The sequence below is a fragment of the Anomaloglossus baeobatrachus genome, chromosome 6, assembly GCF_048569485.1.
Source record: "Anomaloglossus baeobatrachus isolate aAnoBae1 chromosome 6, aAnoBae1.hap1, whole genome shotgun sequence".
Classification (NCBI taxonomy): domain Eukaryota; kingdom Metazoa; phylum Chordata; class Amphibia; order Anura; family Aromobatidae; genus Anomaloglossus; species Anomaloglossus baeobatrachus.
In genome coordinates, this window is record NC_134358.1 from 428018220 (window position 1) to 428028904 (window position 10685).

Consider the following 10685-nt stretch of genomic DNA (forward strand, 5'->3'; position numbering starts at 1 on the left):
ATCTGTTTGGGTTGGTCCCTAATCCAGGACCATTTTATATCAATCAATAGAGCATTTCTTGCTTTTTCTCTTGGACATGCTTCATTTTACCTGGGGAAAAAAGATTTTAGAAGTTACTGTCAGGTTTCCCCAGAGGTAAAAGTTGATTTTTGGGGAATAGCATTTTGGTAGGATACCCTTGTAAAAAACATGTATTTTGGAAAATATATGGGTTCACATCAACCTCTAAGAAGGGTCCAAACCATACAAATTACACACATTGATTGTGAAGGAATACTGCAAACAGATTTATAGCATATGGGCTAATCTACAAAAGTAATGTGTACTAAACATATAAATCACCTCTACTGTTATGTTTATGAGCATGTCCCTTTACCCTTTATTGTAGGTCCTGAGATTGATCCCTATTGGTATGTAGGACGTGGTGTCCGACCAATTGGACGATTTGGAAAAAGGCAGCTGAGAAACAGAAGTTCCCTCCAACCACGGTTCATTGGCTTTTTTAAACTTATTCTGAGCCACTTGAAGAAGCAAGATGAACTAAATTTAGATAATCCTCTGGAAGAACGCTGGTGACAACTGCTACATTTAAATCCCCACTTTGCCTTTTCCATTAAACATTGCCTTATCTATTGAAAGGGGTTTTCCACAAAGTTCAATTTAATAAAAAGATCTTGTATTAATAATAACTTCCACAATTGGATTTATTTAAATTAATAGTTCCTGTGCCGAGATAATCTTATAAATCTGCCCCTGCTATGTGCTGTGTAATGGCCGTGTCTGACCGTGCAGGGACATGGTCTGATCATACCACATCTCCTGGGCCGGGGAAGACGTAAAAAAGAATACAGACATTACAGCATGGAATAAAAAATAATTCTTTCTTTGAGGTAAAACAAATTTTTTACGTCACAAAAGGAGCTATGATCCCATGCTGTGAAGTTTGTATACTTGCTTTTATGTCCATTCATTGTCCAGGAGATATGGTATGATCAGACCATGTCCCTGTACAGTCAGACACGGCCATTACACAGTACATAGCATGGGCACATATATAACATAATCTCAGTACAGGAACACTTTTTAAAACACATCCAGTTGTGGAAATTATTATTATTCCAAGATCTATTGATTAAAATGAATTTGAAAATTAACTTTGTTTGTAGGAAAACCCCTTTAAGTCATGGTTACCTTCCGTTTTGCTCTTGCTTTTCCCATTGTTACTATTATTCGCCACAAATCACATGGCAGCCAAAGATACAGTACATGGGAATATATGCAAACAAGCAGTAGACAAATGAGCAATGTCTCTTATTGCTTAAACATTGAAGTACTGGCCACCATATGCAATCAGTTTGGTTGAAAAATTTAGTGTATAGATTCTATATATAATAAAAGGTAATTTCTTAGAACGTCACAAATTTTAGATGTGTTTGACTTTGCGTACGTCATCTTACTTGGAAATATCAATGCAGATTTCTTAAAGGAAACATGTCGTATTGAAAATGGTATCAAAAGTGCAGACAGGATGTTGTACAGCAGGAAGAGATGATCTGATCGATAAACTTTTTTGGGGAAAAGTTTACATAGTATTGATAAAAATAACTGGTGTTCGTATATATCAGTCCAGTGGGTAAACCTAGTCAGTGGCTGACAGCCTTCCCTGTATGACTGTGTATGCAGAGATAGCTGTCAATCACTGTGCAGGACTGCCCACTCGACTTGTATGCTACAAGGACCAGAGATCTTAATGAATAAACTACAAGTTATACAGAATCTTTTTAAATAAACCTTTATATTATTCTACTCGACTTCTCCTTCTGTATACCACACTGTCCACAGATCGAGCTGCATGCACAACATGACAGGTTCCCTTTAAGGGCTTGAACTTATTTAAATTAAACTTGCCCACCAGAATGGGATTGCCAAATGCTGCACTGTGAAATGGTTTTCAAATCTTTGTCCCAATTTTCATGCTTTTTGAGAATGCAAAATATTAGGTTCACAGTATAAAGTAAAGTAAGTTGCTTGAAAGTATTGAGCGCCCACCTGCGAAAAAGACACAGTAAACTCTTGGCATTCACGCTACACAAAAGCAATAACTGGGGTTTAAAATAAACAATAAATTATAAGGGAGCGTTCTTTTTTCAGCTCTTAGTTTCTGTTGGTTGTTCATTGTTTAGTGCTTCAATGTTAGTAGTGCATATAAAAGGGTCCATGTGATCAGCTACAGTGATGACATCATGTCTACAGTGTACTGTATGCCACCGCTGCAGCCAATGACTAAGATCAGAGGCTCATGTCATCTACATCAGCATAGCCACTAAACTCAGTAATTGGTTGTAGCGGTGACGCACATTATAAACATGAAATTACCTCTACAGCCAATCAAGGTAGATTAGAACAGAGGCAAGAGGCAGCCCTGTACCCCCAGAAGGAAGAGTTCATCATTGTTTGCTATCTTACACCTGTGCACACCTTTGGTCAGAAATTAAAAAGTACAAACCCCTATAAAGGGGTTGTCCAATACTTTGACATTGATGGCCTATCCTTAAGATAGGTTATCAATGTCTGATTGGCCCGGGACCTGCTGATCAGCTGCTCTCTGCCCAGGCGGCGGCAGCAGGCATCCAGAAATGCTCAATTCTGGAGCTGCTCTGTCTTCTAATAGTGGTCGGTTACTGCTCATCCGCCTCTTATTGATTAGAATGGGAGGCGGATGTGCAGTACTCGGGCGCAGCCACTATCAGAAGAAGGAGCAGCCCCGAAACTGAGCATTTCCGGCTGCCTGCTGCTGCCACTGGGACGGAGAACAGCTGATCGGAGGGGTGCAGAGTGTTGGACCACAGCAGATCAAACATTGAGGTCCTAAGGATAGGCCATCAATGTCAAAGTAGTGGACAACCCCTTTAACATCTAGTGCTTAGCACTTAGTAGTATATGTAGCAACCTAATCCATTGTTGCCATTGGGGTGCCATGTAGTTATTAAAAAATTGCTGGTAGGAGTTAATTCTTGTTCATATAGTGGGAGAGGCTTGAGATGTAGGTTATGTTTTCTGGTTTCTAACACGGAAGCTATGTATGAACTTATATTTTCTAGTATCCTTTAAGTTAATGAGAGGAAGGCACCTAAATTCCTACGTTTCCAGTGGCCATTCTTAGTTTTCAGTGAATGTAGAATAAATTCTGTAAGACATAATGTTTGATTTCCTGATTTTATTAGTGTGGTTATACTCCCTATTTCCATTGGGTATGAAAAAATATGGTAGGTTTTAAGGCCCCGTTACACGCAACGACATCGCTAATGAGATGGGGTCACAGAATTCGTGACGCCTCGTTAGCAACATCGTTGCGTGTGACACGTACGAGCGACCGCTAACGATGCAAAATACTTACCAAATCGTTGATTGTTGACACTTCGTCCATTTCCCAAATGTTGTTGCTGCTTTTGGACGCAGGTTGTTCTTCGTTCCTGAGGCAGCACACATCGCTACGTATGACACCCCAGGAACAACGAACAACACCATACCTGCGTCCTCTGGCAATGAGGTGGGCGTGACTTTCATGCGGCTGCTCTCCGCCCCTCCGCTTCTATTAGACGCCTGCCGTGTGACGTCGCTGTGACACTGCACGAACCGCCTCCTTAGAAAAGAGGCTGTTTGCCAGCCACAGCGACGTTGCTATGAAGGTAAGTATGTGTGACGGGTACTAGCGATATTGTGTGCCACGGGCAGCGATTTGCCCGTGATGCATAAACGACGGGGGCGGGTGCTTTCACAAGCGACATCGCTAGTGATGTCACTGCGTGTAAAGCGCCCATATGTCCTGAGGACTTATTGGTTTGGGTGATTGCAGTTTGTTAAGAATGGGATAAGTTATAAAAGCGGGGTTTATTTAACATTGGAGGGAGAAGACATTTTTTACACCTTGTTGTCGAGTTTGGGAAGGTTGTTGAATTATATATTTTTTGTATTTGATGAGGTGGATTAGGAAGAGATCATGTTTTCTGGTGTCCAGCCGATAGGGAAGAAGACTTTTTTATTCACTGTTGTTCATAGGATGCAAGGCCAATTATAACTTTTTGCTTCCTAAAGCGAAAAATAAAAAGCCTCCATCCCTCTGTAGTAAATAAACCGTATACATAAATATATGTCAGTAGTGAATAAACTGCAATTTATGGGTATTATTTTTGTGGTTGGCACTGTATCTTAGGTATTACTTTTGTGGCTGGCATTACCGTGTGGCTATTGTTAAACAAAACCATGGCACTATGGTGCCAATAGTTGCCACATGGTACTTCCAAATACAAAAATAATACCCACCTAATATACAGTGCCAGTCACAAAAGTAATAGCCACTAGTGATGAGCGAGTACTAAAAAGCTCGGGTGCTCGAGGCTCGGGCCGAGCATCCCAAGATACTCGTGTACTCGGCCCGAGCACCGAGCCCAATGTTATCCTATGGGAGACCCGAGTATTTTTATGAAATGACCCCCGGCAGCATGTAGAAACCCTAAAAATGTCACAAAAGTCTCAGAAGAGTGCTCAAATGACATGGCAACAGCATGAGGAAGACCCCTTGAAGCATTTATCACTCAAAAGTCACAGCTGTGAACAATTTTGTCCGCGTTTTACGCCATTTTTACGGACTCACCAGAAAACCTTCCAAAATGACACCAAAATGAATTTTCATGGTGGAAATGTTAAGGGCACATACCCAATAGTGAGATAGAGCTGGTGTATGTTACTTTTTGAGATTAATACATGAAAGATTTTACGTAAAACATTGTGTGGCACTCCGATGTCCAAAACGCACGTTTTGTGCTTTTTACTAGCGATGTCGGTCATTTTTTTTTTCATTCTATCTCCCGTCGGTCGGTCTCGCTCTGTCGGTCTCTCTCTGTCTTGTCTGTCCCCCTCTCACAGTCTGTCGGTCATTCTCCCCCCTCTCTCTTACTTACCGTTCCCCGATCACTGCCGCGGTGCTGCACAGCTGTGTTCACTAAACTCCGGTGGCTTTTCCTCTTTTGAAAAAGCCGGAGAAAACAATCTCGTATTCCCTGCTTTCCTGCTTTTCGGCGCCTATGATTGGTTGCAGTGAGACACGCCCCCACGCTAACTGACAGGTGTCTCACTGCACCCAAACACAGCAGCCGGTGTGTGTGTGTATACTGTGCAGTGAAATAAATAATTAAATAATTAAAAAAAACGGCGTGCGGTCCCCCCAATTTTAATACCAGCCAGATAAAGCCATACGGCTGAAGGCTGGTATTCTCAGGATGGGGAGCTCCACGTTATGGGGAGCCCCCCAGCCTAACAATATCAGTCAGCAGCCGCCCAGAATTACCGCATACATTAGATGCGACAGTTCTGGGACTGTACCCGGCTCTTCCCGATTTACCCTAGTGCGTTGGCAAATCGGGGTAATAAGGAGTTAATGGCAGCCCATAGCTGCCACTAAATCCTAGATTAATCATGTCAGGCGTCTCCCCGAGATTCCTTCCATGATTAATCTGTAAATTACAGATAAAAAACACACACACCCGAAAAATCCTTTATTAGAAATAAAAAACACTAACAAAGTCCCTCATCACCAATTTATTAACCCCGACAAACCCTCCATGTCCGGCGTAATCCACGGACCTCCAGCGTCGCGTCCAGCTGTGCCGCATGAAGGTGACAGGAGCTGCAGAATACACCGCCGCTCCGGTCAGCTTCACAGCTCAGCAACTGAGGTGAGTACAGCGATCAGCTGAGCTGTCACTGAGGTTACCTGGATCCAGCGGTTTATGCAGCGGTGGCCGCGGGTAACCTCAGTGACAGGTCAGCTGATCGCGCTACTCACCGCCGCTCCGGTCAGCTCCATGCAGCAATTGAGGTGAGTATAGCGATCAGCTGCTGTCACTGAGGTTAATCGCGGCACCGCTGGATCCAGCGGTGGCCGTGAGTTACCTGACTGACAGCAGCTGATCGCGCTACTCACCTCAGTTGCTGTGTGAAGCTGACCGGAGCGGCGGTGTATTCTGCAGCTCCTGTCACCTGAATGTAGCAGAGCTGGATGCGACGCTGGAGGACTGTGGAGTACGCCGGACATGGAGGGTTTGTCGGGGTTAATAAATTGGTGATGAGGGACTTTGTTAGTGTTTTTTATTTCTAATAAAGGATTTTTCGGGTGTGTGTGTTTTTTAACTGTAATTTACAGATTAATCATGGAAGGAATCTCGGGGAGACGCCTGACATGATTAATCTAGGATTTAGTGGCAGCTATGGGCTGCCATTAACTCCTTATTACCCCGATTTGCCAACACACTAGGGTAAATCGGGAAGAGCCGGGTACAGTCCCAGAACTGTCGTATCTAATGTATGTGGCAATTCTGGGCGGCTGCTGACTGATATTGTTAGGGTTGGGGGCTCCCCATAACGTGGGGCTCCCCATCCTGAGAATACCAGCCTTCAGCTGTATGGCTTTATCTGGCTGGTATTAAAATTGGGGGGACCGCACGCCGTTTTTTTTTAATTATTTATTTATTTATTTTACTGCACAGTATAGACACGCCCACCGGCTGCTGTGATTGGGTGCAGTGAGACACCTGTCACTCAGCGTGGGGGCGTGTCTCACTGCAACCAATCATAGGCGCCTGTGGGCGTGGAAAGCATGGAATATGAGATGGCTGTGTGCAGAGCACAGCGCGCCCGCCGGTATAAAGGCTCGGTCACACTGTGCAGGCCGGCCAATCACTGCAATTCCACAACTAACAGGGCTGTGGCATTGCAGTGGTCTGCCAGCCAATCCCTGCATGAGGGCTGGCTCTCAAAAGAGCGCCAACATGCAGGGATGAAGACCACGAGTACAGCACGAGTATCGCGAAATTACTCGGTACCCGCCGAGTAGCCCGAGTACAGTGATACTCGTGCGAGTACCGAGTAGTAACAAGCATACTCGCTCATCACTAATAGCCACCTAATATACAGTGGCAGAGAGTATATAGTGTGTATAATATTGCAACATGATGTAATTCTTCTGGTTTAAGCAACTACATCATTTACCTGTTCTCCTGGGCTCTTGGTCCTCCTTCTTTCTATCTCTTCACTTCTTTCTCCCTAACCAACAGCAATGCTTTCTCCACTCTCCTGTTTGCCATTTCTTTCCACTTCTGCTCCATCCCTTTCTTCTTTTACCACTCCTTTCTCAGTTCATTCTCCTTCTCCTGGAGGGCTGAGAGTCTGATTTGACTTTTACACCTTCACTTGATGTTCTCGAGGGCGTGACTAGATACGGACATGGCAATAATTTTTATAAGGAGCTATCAGAATTCCACTCTTTGGCTTAACCATGGCTGGCAGTGCAGGACAGGCTTGGCATATTCTAGGGAGGTAGGGCTCCTCTGCAGTGCATTTGAACACATCCTTGGGGCAATGTAATATGTAGTGTAGATTATCAGTTTTGGCCTGCCGCCCTTCGGAGAAACTAAACAGCCCCACCTTGGGCCAACTTCCCATCTTACCTTATGGTGATGTAACCCTTATTGAATGTGCAGGAATAGTGTGGACTGTATATCCTGGCGTCCAGTGTATATAGCACATGCATTTTGACACTACTGTCTGTTTGTTAGAGCACATAATGAGATGAGGTGGCTATTTTGCCCCTCCTATGAAGTGGCCTTTAGTTCTAAATTAATCAGAACCTATCATTTATTAGGAAAGTCATTTAAAGGAAATCCGGCAGCAGATTTTTGCTACTTTATGTGAGAGCAACATGATGTTGGCAAATAGATCCTGAATCCAATGATGTATCACTTAGATTACTGGGTGGAGTAATTCTGACACAATCAGAAATTTTAGATTTAGCCAAGGAGCAGAGCTGAGAGCGCTGCATCTGCCCACGCAATGCTCAGTAGACATTGTACATTGACAGTGAGGTGTCAATCAGAGAAGGGGGTGTGCCGGACTGCCATGCAGGTGAAATTGTAGTCCAAGCAATGGGAAGTCCTGCTTATGTCCTGCTGCTTAAACAAACATATTAAATAAACAAGAGACCAGACCTTGAAGAGACAGGCATCCCTGACTCCTCTGTGTTAACCCATGCAGCATGCTATCTTCAGCTTACATAGCAAAAACCTGCTGACAGATTCCCTTTAAGAAAGAGTGATGTGCAGAATGTGCATCAAATGGACATTTTATATGCAGACAACAGCAACCGAGAGACAGTCTATATTATATCCTATATGCAAACGCCCTGGACTTTAATTCACTATTAGTAGAAACCCTCATGGCTTCTCTACATGAATACATCTTCTCTATTAGAATACATAACAAAAAATATAGAATGGGATGCAGAATACAACATACGTTAGAAATGTTCCTTGTTATTCACATTTTCAAACATTTTCTTCAATCACAGAACATTCTATTGTGAGATGAAGTATATCATTAAATGAAGGCCAAAAATCATACTAATTGCTCAGAAATTGTCTATAGTATCTCAAAAATAGTCATCACCTCTAAAGCTTATTTTTATGTGTAAGCATGATTCTGTCACTTTGATTAACTCATTAACACAATGTGTACAACTTGTTTATGTGTCAATGCCTTTATAATGCAGAAGTGATGCTAATCTGTGTATAAACTCCTGCAAATACCATGTGTATGACTATGACGGTCTGATGTCATCTCTTACTATCTTTAATTATTTATGCTGCTAAATGTGTTATTGATGTCATTTGCCGCGATAACGTGGGAAAACATTGTGGTTGTGACTTGTTCAAAAACGAGCTTTTTCCCACTATTTAAGCGGGAATATCAACAAAAAAGTCACAAAGTAAAAAAAAAAGAATTTTTCTGGAAATTGTAACTGCTAAAAAACATCCACAGTATTAATACCAGGCTGCAGAAAACAAATAAAACAATTCCAAAAGTAGAGAACACTAACATGAATGCCATGCAGGAGCTAGAGCGGTTATGTGCAGACAGGAGTATGCTCGTGCTTATACACAACCTGCTCCCACTTCCTCCAATCCACCTCAACGTCTGTTTTACGAGACAAGCAGTGCCAACATTTTAGAGTTTTTTTGGAGGTTAAACAATATTTTCACATAAATTGATATGAAAAGATTAGCTGTTTGTGGCAAATTATTTGAAAGCGTGTTGCCCCTCTAGGAGGTTATCACAGAAATTGGTGACATTGATTTCCTAGTGCTGCTACCACTTTATTCTAGTGATTGACAGACATGAGACACAGCGGTGGCACTGTGCGCAGACATTAGAGACAAATCCTAGTGATATATTAGCTTTCAGTGTCTATGGTGGAACAAACTCTTCAGCATACAGCCTTTTTATAGTTGCTCTCCTGAATTATATCACTTGATGTCTCCTTTTTTCTAATGCCTTTGGTTACATTGGCGCAATTACACATTTCTGGTATACAAAATGACCAATATATGATGATTATAAGTATTAAAAAAATGAATAGCTATTACGTTTAATTAACACTTATTGCATTTACGTAATAGTTATTTAATTTACATAATACTTATTGCATTTACGTAATAGTTATTTAATTTGCTTATTGTGGCACCTGATGTTTGTTGTGTATATCAAGTGCATATTCATCTACTGCGCTGAGGTCTGGTGAACGCACAGGCCCAGTCACTCTACCCAGTGCCAGAAAGTCAATCCTTTGGCATAGTGATCCTCTGTTCACTGAACAACAGCCTATACAAATATTTGTGTTTTCACGCTAGTCCAGACCAGCTCTGCCAAAGTGGGTGAAGCATGTGTGGGGTGTGGACATGGTAATGCCTGCCCCTCTAACTCACGACCAGACGTGGCATAACTTATTCTAATCTCTAACTGAAGTAAAACTTCTGGTGAGGGAAGGTGCACGTCACTTCGAATTTGTACCCAATTCATTAAATGGTATACTCCAAGTGTACAAAGTCAGATCTCTTGGTAGATGTACCCAATTTATTAAGTGTCGTACTTCAAGTGTACAAAGCCATGTCACTTGGATGACGTTCCTGATTCATTAAGTGGTGCACTCCAAGTGTATAAAGCCAGTCTTAATGAATCAGGGTGTATAATTATAGGTTCCACACAAAGAAATAGACTTGTACGGGTATTTTCCGGGGACTATACAGACAGAGCAAGAGACTGGTGGTGATATAGAGTAGGCAGGAGTGAACGACAGAGAGCATCCAAGCGGTTTTGGGAATTGTAGGCAGAAACTGAAAAATATTCATGTTACACTACCCAGAAGAACCCCATAAAAGCAAAGGATAACTTGGTTTCTAAGATAAAAAGAGATGTAAATAAATATTAAAAGGTTGCAGAGTACAGTTGTAGCCAACATGCTGCAAAATGCGTTACAAGCCACTTGAAAAAAGAATTGTTACATCAAGCTACCGATGCACAGCTATGTAGATAGCTTGGCGTTTTCTACATCAATTGAAATTCATGGCTTTTAGGACTTTTTATATGAGCTTTATCCATAGCGTATGATAAATTGTATTCATTTTATGGAAAAAGCATATGGTCAATGAAAAAATTGAGTATTCGGAACTGCAGTACAGTTTCAGTAAACCTATATTAATTCTTAGATAATGTTACTATACAAAGCTCCTATACAACACCAAAGCCTAAATCTCTGAAAACTATAGCTGCACTTACACTGAAAGATTCTGTGCACG